Source organism: Sceloporus occidentalis, unplaced genomic scaffold, assembly GCF_023333645.1.
Source record: "Sceloporus occidentalis isolate IW3139 unplaced genomic scaffold, rSceOcc1.0.p SCAF_1, whole genome shotgun sequence".
Classification (NCBI taxonomy): Eukaryota; Metazoa; Chordata; class Lepidosauria; order Squamata; family Phrynosomatidae; genus Sceloporus; species Sceloporus occidentalis.
The window spans coordinates 165,564,099-165,578,539 of NW_028316981.1; positions in this window are offsets into that span (position 1 = coordinate 165,564,099).

Here is a 14,441-nt window from a genome sequence, read left to right on the forward strand (position 1 = left end):
TCCTTCAAGTCTGTTTTCCTGCCTATTCGGAGCAACAATAAGGAATCAACCCATGTTTCTATCATTGGAAAAAGACTTTGCCACAATAAAAAAAAATCAGAATCTTGACAGCAGGAAATAACAATAACAAAATTTGTTTATATAATATTATATATTATTATTGTTAAGTTTATTTTTACCAAAAGTCTGAACACCAGGCATATATAACCAAGGACAAAACAATAAAACAAATACTTCATTATTGTTGTGTGCCTTCAAGTTGTTTCTTACAGTCACCCTAAAGGGAACCTATCATGGGATTTTCTTGGCATGTTTCTTCAGAGGGAGTTTACCACTGCCATCCTCTGACGCTGAGAAAATGTGACTTGCCCAAGGTTACCCAGTGAGTTTACACGGCCAAGCAGGATTTGAACCCTGATCTCCAGAGTCATAGTCCAATGTTCAAACCACTACATGATGTTGGGTCTCGCAAACACTGTCATATGCTAAAGTTAAAATCCCCATCACCCCACAAATTGCTTCTCATCTCGGCAGCCTTAGGCACACTCAACAACTTAATCAGGTGTATTAAAGCAGGGAGAAAAGAGAAGACTTTGGTGACCAAGGAGAAGGAGAAGGCTATTGGGAACATGGTTCAGCACAGTGGAAAATACAGAGATTGAAGTAAGTCTGCTAGAAGCACAATATTGTTTGGGATTTTGCTTAAAGTCCCAGATAGAGCACATGCTTTGTGCCAGAGGAGGCTTGTCGCTCCCATGTCAGCAAAGCAGTAAACTGATTCAGGCTCTACAAGAGCTTTCAAAGGTGCTAAACCCCATTTCTAAACAAGATCAGCACTCTGGAGAGCTCTTTTTAAAGCTAGCCAAAAACTGGAGTGGATTGCCCCACTGACATGGAACCTATCAGCCACCATTGCTTTGCATCCAGAAGTTCGTAGGTTCCAGGTTCAGTTCCCAGAATCTCCATTTAACCAGCCACAAGGGGTGCCAAAGATTCTCTGCCTAGAACTTATGGAGAACTGCTGCCAGTCAGAGCACACATTCATAGTGCTGATGCACAAATGACCTTACTTGGTATTAAGTAGTTTTCCTTTGCTCCACTGTCTCCTGGATACCAAACAGCAGTTTTTGTCAACATGTTCAGATCTGGAATCCACCTCTCAAATGAAACATGGAGCCCATTTTTAATATTTCATCATAATGTCAACCTTCCTCCTCCCTTCTGAAGAATAACCAAACACAAAATAAGATAAGACATCTATACCTTTAGCATTTGAACAGTAAAAAGAATTTGGGCAGGCACAGCTTGTCCTGTAGGGATGACTAAAGCTGAAAATTCTCATCACTAAAGGTGAAATAGCTCTGCCTGCCTTTGCATTTCATCTCCCCAAATATATGTCGTATTTTAAGCATATTTTTAAAATTAGGGTGTTTTTTAAATGAATTATTGCTATCTTTCTTAAGAGCCATTTCTTCCCAGGTGGTATATAAAATTAATAAATCAGTAAACTAGTAGCACTACTGACAGCTGCATCTTTAGGTTCAAATGTTGTACACAGTTCTTCACTCACCTGTCAAAGACAAGAGCTATAGAGAGAGGGAGATAATTTGTGATGGATAATTTGCTTACAGTGGAGCAGCCTATGATATCCTCAACCCTACAACCTGCTCTGTTCAATCAGCAGAGCACCCAGAGTCATCCATGTAACTTTGGCAAGAGGTAGAAAGTCAAGAAGCACCTCTCCTCATCCTGGACAATATGAGTAATAATATTAGCAAAGTAACCATTTGCTCCCCTTTGATGACATCTAACTCTATCATCAATGAACATGATAGTCATGTTTAAAAATCTGAAGGGATGTCATATGGAAGAAGGACCAAGCTTGTTTTCTGCTGCTTCAGAGTCTTGGACATGGGCAACGGATTCAAACTACAGGGAAAGAGATTCCACCTAAACATTAGGAAGAATTTTCTTTTTTAAAATTATTCTTATTATTAAGTATATACAGTATATAAAAAAAAACATACAGCAAATAACAAATTTCAAAATGCATATTGATATACATATTGATCTATACATATATACCTATAACCTATCCCTATTCTAGCTTATTGATCATAATTATATTTACATCTTCTTCTGGAAAGTGTATCTTCTGGGAAGTGTACAAACTACAGTTCCAAGAATTCCATAGCATGGAGCTATGACAGTTAAAATGGTACCAAATGGCCTAATTGTGTTGTCTTGCATGGCCACTAGGTGTCTCTCTTTCCCTGCTCAGATCTATCAAGGTGGCACAAAGAAAGGAAGGAAGAAAGGAAGGAAGGAGTGAGCACCTACTCCCAATGCCAGGCAGACCACTATGCCCATTATTTATTCCGGTAATGGTTGCAGTGCCATCTGCTTGGCTTGCATTAACAATGCACGGTGAGAACATATTTCACCAATGGTGTCGGAATGGTTGCGTGGAGCACCCTGCAGGCCATGAATTGTGCAGATGTGCTGCTCTCCATCATCCACAAGCCCGGCACAAAAAAGACTACCCTAGACATCCTGATCCCTGTCTCCCACCATTGCTCACCCACTCCAACATCTCTCCCTTTCTGTCATTTCCACCATCATCACACACAGCACACACACACACACACACACATTCAGGGAATTCATTGACACGCCAAGATTCCCACCTTCCCTTTCCAGAGGAACATTGTGTGTGCATAAGGCAGGGAGGCCTTCTGCATGAAAACAACAATCAATATTTTCAGACAGAAGGCAGCAAGGAAATTACTGTGTGATGTGCTGAATGTCCAGTAAAAAGAGAATCAGTTGGATGTAGTGGTTAGAGCACTGCACTGGGACTTGGGAGATGCTTAGGCAGGACATTCACTGGGTGATCTTGGTCAAGTCAGCCTCACATAATTGCTGCTGTGAGGCTGAAGTGGGAAGGATATATACTTCCCTGAGTTTCCTGGGGGGAAGGCAATATACAAATGTAAATCACTGAAAAAAATGTGTATACAAGGAATTTAAAAAAATGAGACGGAATCTAATCAAGGGCTAAGAAATACTCAAAGAAAGATGAGTTCCCAGATCCTATGTGATCATGGCAAGGTACACCCATTTATACCTCCATGAAATCCTCCAGCCAATCTAGTATTCAGCCATCAGTCATGTAATGATGAATGAAGAATTCATACCCCCAGGAGCCCTGGGGGGAAAAGCATGCACTCTTCACCCATCGTCACATATGCAATGGCCACATACGGTCTTGGGGGCAGGGGAAGAAGATTCCTTAGCACAGGACAAAATGAAGTCAAAGACAATGCTGGGCAGAGCAGTGGCTTCAGGAGAGAAAAAAAAAAACATCCTACATCAGGGCCGCATAGCTCGAAGCTCCACATGCAGAATTACACATAAATTCTGCTGAGCATCCCTTGCAATGAATGGCAACATTACACAACAGAACCAAGACACAAAACATGCAAACAAATGTACAGTCAGTGGTGGGATGGTGGATCCCATGTCACTGGGGAGACAAATTTTAGTTCAGACTTGAAAGGAGCTGACCAAGGTGTTTAATCTATTTCCGGGTGAGGGGTTCAGCATTTTAGGGAGCTCTTTTGAAGCAATCCAAACTCAAAGTGGATTCACCACCCACTGATATGGGACCCACTAGCTGCTGCCTTGTACAACCAAATGTACATGTGCAACCATGCACAGTATGCATCAACATGCATACATAGGGAACCGATGTACGTTTAAGACACCAACAGGATTCTGGTCAATGTGCACCTGACTCTTTTATCAGTACCTTTATATTCCACCTCTCTTCTGCGGAACTCAAGGTGACATTCTTTGTTCTCCTTCTTCCTCCACATTCCATACACACCCTATAAAGATTTTGGATGTTATTGTACTTTGCTATATGGCCAACACGGCTACTCCTGGATATGTTTCCTCTGTAGGAGGTTAGTCAGAGTGTGGAGATTACAATAGAGCCTCCAGGATGAGTGAGGATTTGAACTTGAGTCCCCACCACCACCTCAGTCCAGCACTATATCACATTGTCCCTCATGTAGTATCCCACTTAATGGGTAGAAATCTTGACTCAGACCACCAAAGGCACCAGTTTCTAGTGTGTGTGCTAGCTTTCTCAACAGCCTACAAAATAGGACACCCTCCTTTGAATCACAAATGTGGAAATTGTATATCCTCCCAATATTGTTGAACTGCAAGTCCCAGAACCTCTCACCAGTGGATGTGCACTTGGTGGGTTGATGAATGTTGCAGTTCAAGGATATCCAAGAGGAAGGTACATGCTCCCTGTTCCTGCTCCAAAGGAACACATTCCTAACCAGGAGATGAAGGTGGTTTTCTTTGGGGGGCGGGGGGGGGGGGGGAATACTGTACATAGTTATTGTGTAGAAAGTGATAAGGGTGATGGGTTTGGGAATGACATGATGACCTCACCAGTAAGAACTGGATATCTCATTCACTTTCTCTGGAATACATTTAGGGGTAGCTATGTTGGCCATTTAACAAATACAAACAAAACCCATCAGTGATACCTTTATTGGCCAACCAAAATGCACAATATACTTACTGCAAGCTTTCAGAGCTCCATGGGCTTCTTCATCAGGCAGGATGTTACATAACCAAACAGGAGGAAAAAACAATTGGAGATGTCTGTCAGATGCCTGTATATTGTTTCAGTCCTTAGTAAAGATGTTATGATGGGGAGGATATCTTTTGCAGGCAGGCTCTTCCTCCTTCTGGCTATGCGCCAATAGGAAGATTTTTTAATTTGAGGAAATTTAAAGTCCATTTGCGTCTGAACAGGGACCCCTCTTTTGCAACCCAATATGTCCCCATTCCAGTGAGGTCACATGCCTCTTTGTAAGGCAGAGAACAATGGATCCCTCAAGAAGTCTCCATGTTTTTGCATCAGGAACATTTTGGGGGTGGAGAGGTAGAATATGCAAATTCAGTCCAAATTTAAGAAGAAAAAGATTTATTTTTTTACCTTGGTTGAAGTCCCAGTCCACAGGCTACTCTTCATAGTTCCTCTTTTGCAGCTGCAATGTGGTATCTCACAATACAGAAAACATTCAGGGGAAGCTTTGTTGGCCGTTTAACAAATACAAACAAAAACCCATCAGTGATACCTTTATTGGCCAAATGAAATCCACTCCTTCCACCATACCTTGCTTTATCAAGTTTTCCATTGCTTTCATAGGGAGAGAGGGAACCTTTGGCCCATCAGATATTTCAAATGCCCCAGCCAATGACAAAGGATAATGGGAGCTGTAGAGCAAAATATGCAGAGGGCTTGAGGTTCCCCATTTCTGGCTTATGTTGGACTATGACTTTGACTTTGGAAACTTTCAATTCCCAGCTCAGCCATGACATGCAATGGGTGACCTTGGGCAAATTGCACTCTTTCAGCCTCAGAGGAAGGGAATGGCAAACCTCCCCTGAAGAAACTTGCCAAGAAAACCCCACAATAGATTCATCTTAGGATCCCCATACGTTGGAAACATCTTGAAGGCATACCACGACTCCATGGCATCACTCTTTCCTGTCCTCCCAGAGGCCACTGTTGACCCTGAGGGAAGAAACTAAATACATTGGGCCTGCCCTGTTTGTGAGCTAATAACCCCTGCTTCTCTTGGAATCCCTGTCCTTGAGTTTCTCTGCTGGGAAAGGGAGATCATGGAAGCCCAGAGGCCTTTCACGCTACATAACTGTTGCACTATGACTCCCTTTCAGCTGCCATGGTTCCACCTTATGGAATCCTGGGGTTTGTAATTTGGTGTGAGGCACCAGAAGAGACCCCTGGGTGAGGATTCTCAGGGCCCCTTCCCTAAACTGTAAACCCCAGATTCCATAGGCTGTTGCCACAGCAGTTAAAATGCTATAGTTTTGTAGTGTAAAAGGGCAAATCTCTTTCTGTTTCAGAACTTGATGCAGGGGGGTCTCCATACCTAACAAGATAAGGAAGAAGTCAGAGGAACAGTGGCCAGGTAGTATCTCTCTGTAGTACATCACATAGGAGGGTGTGTGTAGGAAATAGAGACAGTTCTGGCTGGGGATGATGAAATGTACAGTACAGTACAATACACCTGAAGAGTATCAGCTTCCAGATATTGCTACAGTTATGCTGCTTCATGTGAGTAGATCACTCCTGTGCAGTGACAAGAATTAATTAACATCAGTTACATGAGATCTCTTCTAACAAAAGGTGCAACTTTATTGGAATATGAACAGTAACTTAACTACAGAATCAATTAAATAAAACACACTAGAGAGCCAACCAATTTGACAATTCTGAGTTGGTTCTTTATCCAATGCCTAGTTCTCTCATATTTGTGTAAAGAAAAGGGTGGAGGGTAGTCCACCTAAGTGACTGAAGGATTACAATGTTCAGGTCACAAATTCAAATTATTTACTCAGGAGTACCTCCAGCAAGATGAATTATTGTGTTGGTGAGTTCTGAGTTCAACATTCTCAGTAATTAACCTTCCTCCCGTCTACGCTCTACAGTATTTATATGCAAAATAAAGGATCCATGTTACTGTGGCTGAGGATCAGGTTGGTGTAGTGCTCTGAGTATTGGACTACATTTCCGCACTCAGCCATGATCTTAGACAAGTCACATTCTGTCAGCCTCAGAGGAAGACAGTGGGCAAATCCTGTCTGAACAAATCAAACTTCCCATGAAAATCCCAGGATAGGTTTGCCTTAGAATCGCCATAATTCAGAAACAACTTGAAGGCACAAATCAACAAACTATTGTGGCCTGAGGGACCTCTGAAAATTGTAGAAACACTTGAATTCAAATCTATAGGAAGTAAGCTCCAAAAACAAAATAAAATAACCCCCAAAATCAAGGGACAATGTGGTGGAGGTAAAACCATGGATGGCATTTTTCATTTTAGAAAAGTTTTAATACAAGCTTTTAACTTAAATGCCAATATATTGTGAACTTAATCATCAGTTTTTTCCTCTTCTAATTAAAATCTAATTGAATTAGATTTTTTAAAATCTTATTAACAGTTAATTAAATGCATTAATCCTTTCCTACTGACTTGACTATCTCTGCTCCTGTGATCTTTCTTTCTGGCAACTCTCACCTAGAGCAGTCCCACACCAAACTAAAACAAAGCAAATCTGCCCCAAATCGCATTTAACATTTCCAGTTTTGGAACAGCAAAATTCTTGGTGAGAAAAAGCTGTATTCTCCTCCTCTCTCTCTTTTCCAGGTGGGTGTGCATCAATAAACAACTGGGGAGGAGGAGGGAATAATTTACCGATGCTCCTCAGAGACTTGCAGATGTGTAATAGAGATGGATATGAGCGCTTCATTTCAAAGCCTTCCAGATGGTTGTAAACTAAGAGTTATAACCAAGTCTCTGGCAACTGTATGGCTGCTCATCACCTATCCATGGGCTGCTTGTTATTTGGGACAGACGCTAACTGCTGCCAGCACCATTCCTAGATCCGATGGTTATGCTGCTGCTCCTGTCCTCTGTAAGCGGGATAATTATCTTCTAAAACACGTATTTACATGATTGTAGCATCAGATACTTGCTTCCTGGGAATTTTTTCTGATATGTCCCAGCTGCTCCTGTCACAAAAGATGCTCATGGTTATCAGGGGAAGGAAATAAGGTAGGGATTAGGACACAGCAGGAGGAACAAAACCAAGTTATGTAAACATACGGGTGTTTGTGAAATATGAAATAAAAGGCTGTATGTACACCTCTGCTTAGATTAGGTCTGCTCCAGCTGTGGCATACCAAGGTAAGTAGGTGGAGCCCCCCTGCAACTATGTATCATGCAATTAAAATTCAGGGATACATGGAGATGGTTTATGTCCAGCTGTACTGTTTGTCTGTCTCAATCCAGAATGGCTTCTCAGATTAGTAGCAGCTTTCCAGAGTCTTAGCAGGGTTGGCCCCTTTCATGAGGCAAAATGAGATGACTGATTCAGGTGGCAAGATGAAAAATGGTGGCAAGGTGCAGGAGAACAAAGCTATGTATGGTACAGGGATTAACATCCATCTTCTAAATGGGCTTGTAACCCTCAGGTGTAATGAGGTCTATCACCAGCAATGAAGCCTTCAGCTGACAGTCTAGTTAGATTCTGCATCTGGAAAGCAGCATGGGTGTGTGTGTGTGTTGTCATCAAATCTTTCACCTTCTCAGGAAGCAAAATATCCAAGATTAATCCTGGATCCAAGGCAGAGAATCTCTCCTATCACCTGCTCCTTTAAACAGGAGATTCATGGTGAGGATTGAACTGAACCTCTGCATGTTGACTATATATCATATCCACTAAGCTACAGTTCACACATACATCCTTTCACATCTACTCATTTTTCTTGATTCCAGTATCATCAACACACACAGACAGCCACCAGCTCAAGCATACAACTGGAACAGAGCAAAGTTGCTTTTGGGCTGAGTTGCTGGTGGCTGAGGGATTTGGGGAGTAGGAGATTCCCACCACCACCACCCCAAGTAACTTTTCCCAGCTCTGCATATAACATTGTTGTCCTTTTCCATTTCATCCCAAATCTGAGCCCACAACATCTTTTCAACAGGCAAACAAATGGATAAATTCAGCTGTTCTATACATCTCCAGAGAGTCAGCCTGCAGAGGAGTCAAAGTGATGGACTATGATTCTGAAAGCCTGGGTTTAAATCCCTAATTAGCCATGGAAACCAACCTTGGGCAAGTCATACTCTCTCAGCTTCAGTGCCAAACCCCCTCTGAACAAAGCTTGCCAAGAAAACCCTGTGATAGGTTCACCCTAGGGTCATCATAAGCTGGACACTACTTGAAGGCACACAACAACAATAATTCTCCAGATAGTGTATAAGGAAGGAGGAATACATGGCTTTCCATGAAATGTTTGGTTAACAAATACAGGCCCTGTACAGATGGGCCAAAAAGCACGTACTCGGTACGTGCTAGGGTTGCCTGGGAGCGTCCTTTTCAGACACTTCCTAACCCTAGTATGTACTCAGTACGTCAAAATGGTGGCGCCCTGTCTACATGGGTGCCGCCAAATTGACGTAATGGCCACATCGCGTCCAAATGGTGCGGCGCGGCCATTACATACTGGCGCCGCACCAGCAATACTGGAGCGAAAGGGGCATGAAGCTCCAAGGACACCCCTTTCCAGGCCGTGGGGAAGCGGCATTTTGACGCTTCCCCAAGGCCTGGAAAAGCAGTGGATCGGGGCATCTGGGGCTGCCGCTGTGGCAGCTTAGGCCCCAATCCATCAGGGAAAGGGGCGGTCTGTATCCTGCCACAGTCTGCCTCTGAGCATTATCATATATAAACTGAGATCCCACATTGCTTCAGTGTAACACAAATATCTACCAGTGGAGCTGTGTTACAAAAGTACTATACGGAATGTCAATATTGAATGTATGTGGATAACTGGTCAAGGCACCCGGCTGACAACTCATAGCACCATGTGCAATGTATGTGTTGAGGCATTGGACATTCACACACTACTCTGTGTACCTTAACGTGCTACTGTATGTGCTAGGATGCCAAATGCACAATTCCACTTACATCATCATCAGCTAGATAGGACCAACGTTCAAAGAAAATAACTCTGCACGCACAGCACAATTTATGCTTATGTTACCAAAAAGCTGCCTCTGTATTTGGCTTGATTGACTGATTCACTCTTCCACTGAGCTAAAAAGTGCTGAGGTGAAATGTCATGTGGCAATGATAGTTCTGTGACTTTGAACTTGAATGTACCACAGTCATACAAAGAAGGGAATCCCATTTTAAGAAAAAAGGTTTGCACGTTCCAGGACCTGAAGTAACTGCCTCCTGCTCATATCTTACCTTCCAACAGACTCTCTTTCCAGACATTTTACTCTCTGCCAGTGTAGAGTTGCCATTTGTCCCAGAAAACCTGGAAAATCCCTGACTGAAGGGACTGAAAAAATGTCCCAGCCGGCTGGGCCAGCTGAAGCAGTAAAATCCAGATTTCTTCTTTGTGTCAGGATGATGAGTAGGCTAAAATGTAACAGTGGCAATGAATGAGGAAACCATGCAAGAAGACTGGCATTGGCAGGAGCCTCTTCTTGCCCTTCAGGCTCCAGTTGCTACTACACAGGCATAGCATTGCCATCTTATTTTTCCATTTCATCCCCGCTTCCCGTGACAGGCCCAGAAGGTGGGAATGGAAAGGGGGCAAGCAGAGATGGCCTTGTGTTGTCTGACGATTATGTTGGTGAGTTGAGCCTAGGGCTAGGTAGCATGGTGGAACTTCCTTTCCAAACAGCTTCAAGAGTTATTTTACTCTCTGAGGCTGCTTAGAAGCCTCCCTGTCTTCACACCAGCTGTGGGGGGGGTGGACAAGAAAAAGAGAGCCCTTAGCTTGGTACTGGTACTGAATTTGAAACATGGTTGAAAAAGTGCAGTGATTCATGTGTTGAATCTGCATAATCAGAACACCAATTAATAATATGCATAATTATTATACTTTGCATAATATGCATATGAGATGCCTAGATATGAGGGACTGGAATATAGCAGCCCTATGTCAGTGTCTCAGCTGGAAGAAAACATTCTAGAAAAAGGTGCCCAAAATGTAGTGGAGCCATGAGCACATGTACCCATTTCTACATGCTCCTCTTGCTTAAAAAGTAAATTCAACATTTACCCCATTTTCTTTCTCTATGACTTGAATATATATGCAGTTTCCTTCCGCCAAACCAGATTATTCGTTCATTTGGTTTAGCAGTGTCTACATACAGGGGTGGGCCACATGATTTGTGTGGCCCTATAGATGTCATTGGACTGCAAGTCCTAGCAGCGCTCAGCAAGGGCAGCAGAGGGTAAGGAATGTTAAGAGGTGACATCCAACAGTGTCTGCGATTTTCACCCTTGCTCCCCTAAACAGAAATATAAGTAATCAAACTGTAGAGCTTCTGCATGCAGAGCATGTGATCCACCACTGAGCTATTGCTCTTCTCCTCTACACTTCAGAAGTTAGCTGTGTTGGACTGCTGTCTGTCATATCCAGCCTGAAGCTTAATAGGACATGAGAAAATGCAAAGGCCCTGCTCCCCTCCACCCAGTGGTTTTTGTCCTTCGGAAATCTGGTACATTTCTGTGTTTCAAAAATACATTTGAGGGATGCATTTCATATTTTATCCCCACATATTGGTATGGTAGCAGGCAACACTTAGTAGTTTGAGTCCCAACCAATCGGCTGAAGTCTAGTGAACTAAACCTGGAATGGGCAGACTTCAAGCTTGTGTGATCTATTTTGAATTTCACCAGAAATCCAAGATTCCCCAAATGGACCTTAGTGCAGGTGGTGGATATTTTAAATTAAGAAATCTGACCCCAGGCATCTGTCTTGAGTACTGGAACTGGATAAAGTGCACAGACTTCCTATACAAAAATCTACTCTAGTTTCCCCCAACCTCTTCATACTTTCTTCATTTGAGAAATATAATTTAGATGAGTCTGGAGTGAGTCATTTTCTTGCTCCTTTTGTTAAATGGTAAGTCAGAACCCCTTGTCAGTTTACTACAGAACAAATAGAAATTTATCAGTGTTATCTTGTTGTTATGTGCCTCTAGTAGCTTCCAACCAGTGGCGACCCTAAGACAAACCTCTCAGTTTTCTTGGCAAGATTTGTTCAGAGGGGTTTTTGCCTCTCCCTCCCTCTAAGGCTGAGAGAGTGTGACTTGCCCAAGGTCCCTCAGTGGAGTTTTCATGGCCAAGTAGAGATTCAAACCATGATCTCCCAGTGTCTTAGTCCAACACTACACAATGCTGGCTCTCTTCACCTTCTGTATACCCATAGACAGATTAAACTTTTCAATGGATTCATATTCCACTCGACTTTTTCAGAGACCTTTTCCCATGCCACTCACTTAGGGTTGCCATAGGTCAGGACCTCCAAACTGGGACAAATGTAGGACAAATGTAGAACAAAATTTTCAAATGGAGGACACATTTTGAAAAAATGGAGGACGCTCAAAAAAATGATGGTTTTTTTTTAAAAATTCATATAAATGCATGTTTCTTAGGCATGATAAAAATGGAGGACATTTGGCATTATTCCTAGACAGATGGCAGAAATGTGCTTCCCTTTCTGGCCAAAAACCAGAAGAGGAGGAAGAGTGGAAGAAGCAGAGGAGGAGGAAGCGGAGAAGAAGAAAAGGAGGAACAAGAGGAGGAGGAGGAGGGGTAAAGGAGGAGGAGGAAGAAGAGGAAGAAAAAGGGGAGGAAGAGGGGAAGGATGAGGTGGAGAAGAAGAGGTGGAGAAGAAGAGGAGGAGGAGGAAGAAGAGGAAAAAGAGGAGGAAGAAGAGGAAAAAGAGGAGGAAGAAGAGGAGGAGGAGAGGAGACAGAAGAAGAGGAGAAAGAAGAAGAAAGGCTCTTTCTCCTGCCTTGAAGCCTCCCTTGCAGGCGGAGGAAGCTTCAAGGCAGGGAGAAAAGGATCTCCCCTCGGGGAGAGACCCTTCCTCCCTGCCTTGAAGCCTCCCTTGCAGGCGGAGGAAGCTTCAAGGCAGGGGGAAAAGGGTCTCCCCTCACGGAGAGACCCTTCCTCCCTGCCTTGAATCCTCCCTTGCAGGTGGAGGAAGCTTCAAGGCAGGGGGAAAAGGGTCTCCCCTCACGGAGAGACCCTTCCTCCCCGCCTTGAGGCTTCCCTGGCCGGCGGAGGAAGCTTCAAGGCAGGGGGAAAAGGGTCTCCCCTCACGGAGAGACCCTTCCTCCCCGCCTTGAGGCTTCCCTGGCCGGCGGGGAAAGCGGCAAGGGAGGGGAAAAGGGCCTTGCCGAGGCGAGACCCTTTCCCCTGGCCCTCCCAGGCCGCCTCCCTGGCCAGCGGAAGAGGCCAAGCAGGGAACGAGCCTTGCTGAGGCGAGGCTCTTTTCCCTGCCTGGCGTCGGTGGGGGGGGGTGGGGGGTCCCGGGGGCTGGGCCAAACCGGGGCGGGACCGTGTGGCCACGCCCCAAACCGGGAAAGTCCCGCCCCCAGGCGGGATATGGCAACCCTACACTCACTACAAAGCAAAGAAATGTTGTGTCAAAAATCATGAATATTCCAGAAAAAAGCAAAATGGTTGCTTCCCACCCATTAATTGGGAGGTTGGACCTGCTGCTCCAATCAGGGGTCAACATTTCTGCAACAAGGCCTTCTTCTTTTCTATTCATCTCTCCCTTTCCCATCATGCTTAATTTCAGATGCTGTTAAGTTGATCTCTCCCTTGGCAAGGGCTAAGTTTTCCTCACTCAGAAGGTTTTTGGGCCAAGAAAGACAATTAACAGCCAATGAAGACCAGACAAGCCAAATCTGAGACTTTAAAAACAGAGAAATTCCGTTAACTCCCCCAGGCTCCTGGGCAGGAAGTGAAGGCTTTGTGCATGACAGTCAAAGGCCTTATAAAAACAGTGACCGCTGGGTCAAAGAAGCAATTTGAGAAGGGAGGAGGAGATGCTATGCCAGACATCTATCAGTGACGTTGGGGAGGAAAGAAAGCAAACCTCAAGGCCCAGAGCTGGCTTGTAGGAGTGTTGAATTTTCCCAGATTGGAGGATCAATACCGCTCAGTCATAGTTCACAAAACCCATTTAAAGGTCAAGTGCCAACAAAGTCACCTGCTCATCCCACAACACTAGACAACCATTTTGTGGATTTAATCATTTTTTAAAATACTTTGACAATAGTAAACTCCTTGCCTCTCACTCTCCAGGGCAAAAAACACCTATCTCCCTCTACAGTGGAGAACAGATGTCCATGCACTATCACCACCTTCCTGCCACCAAGGCCACTTCATGTAATGTTTGTGGCAGATGTATTCCTTGAGTCAGGCTAGGATTGCATAGAGTATCCTGGACAAGATATTATACCCCAGGCCAGGTTTTCTACTTGGGTGTGGGAAGGAAATTATGGAATAATGAAGTCTGCACCTTCAAAGCTTTGTGAAGATGTAAATGCTTACTTCCAAAGAGTTCTGTAGGCCTCTAATATGCCACATTTTCAACTACCCATTAGTGTAAAAAGCCAGTGTGATGGCTTGAGTGATGGACTATGACTCTGGAGACCACAGTTTGAATCTCAGCCATGGATACCTACTGTGTGACCTTGCACAAGTCATACTCACTCAGCCTCAGAGGAAGGCAAAGGTGTACACCTCTGAACAAATGTTGCCAAGAAAACCCCATGATAGGTTCACCTTAGGGGTTGCCATAAGTCAGAAATGACATGAAGGAACACAATAGCAATTAGATGAGTCTTAAAGTTATACTGAGCTCAGAAGGGAGAACCGCTTGAGTAGGGTGAGAGATTAAAAGTGTTGCTTTCTTCCCATAGGAAAATAGTATCACTCCTGAATAAAGAGGGTGTAGGGTTGCCAGAGTTAAAACTAGAGAGGGCTTCCTGTGTCATTAA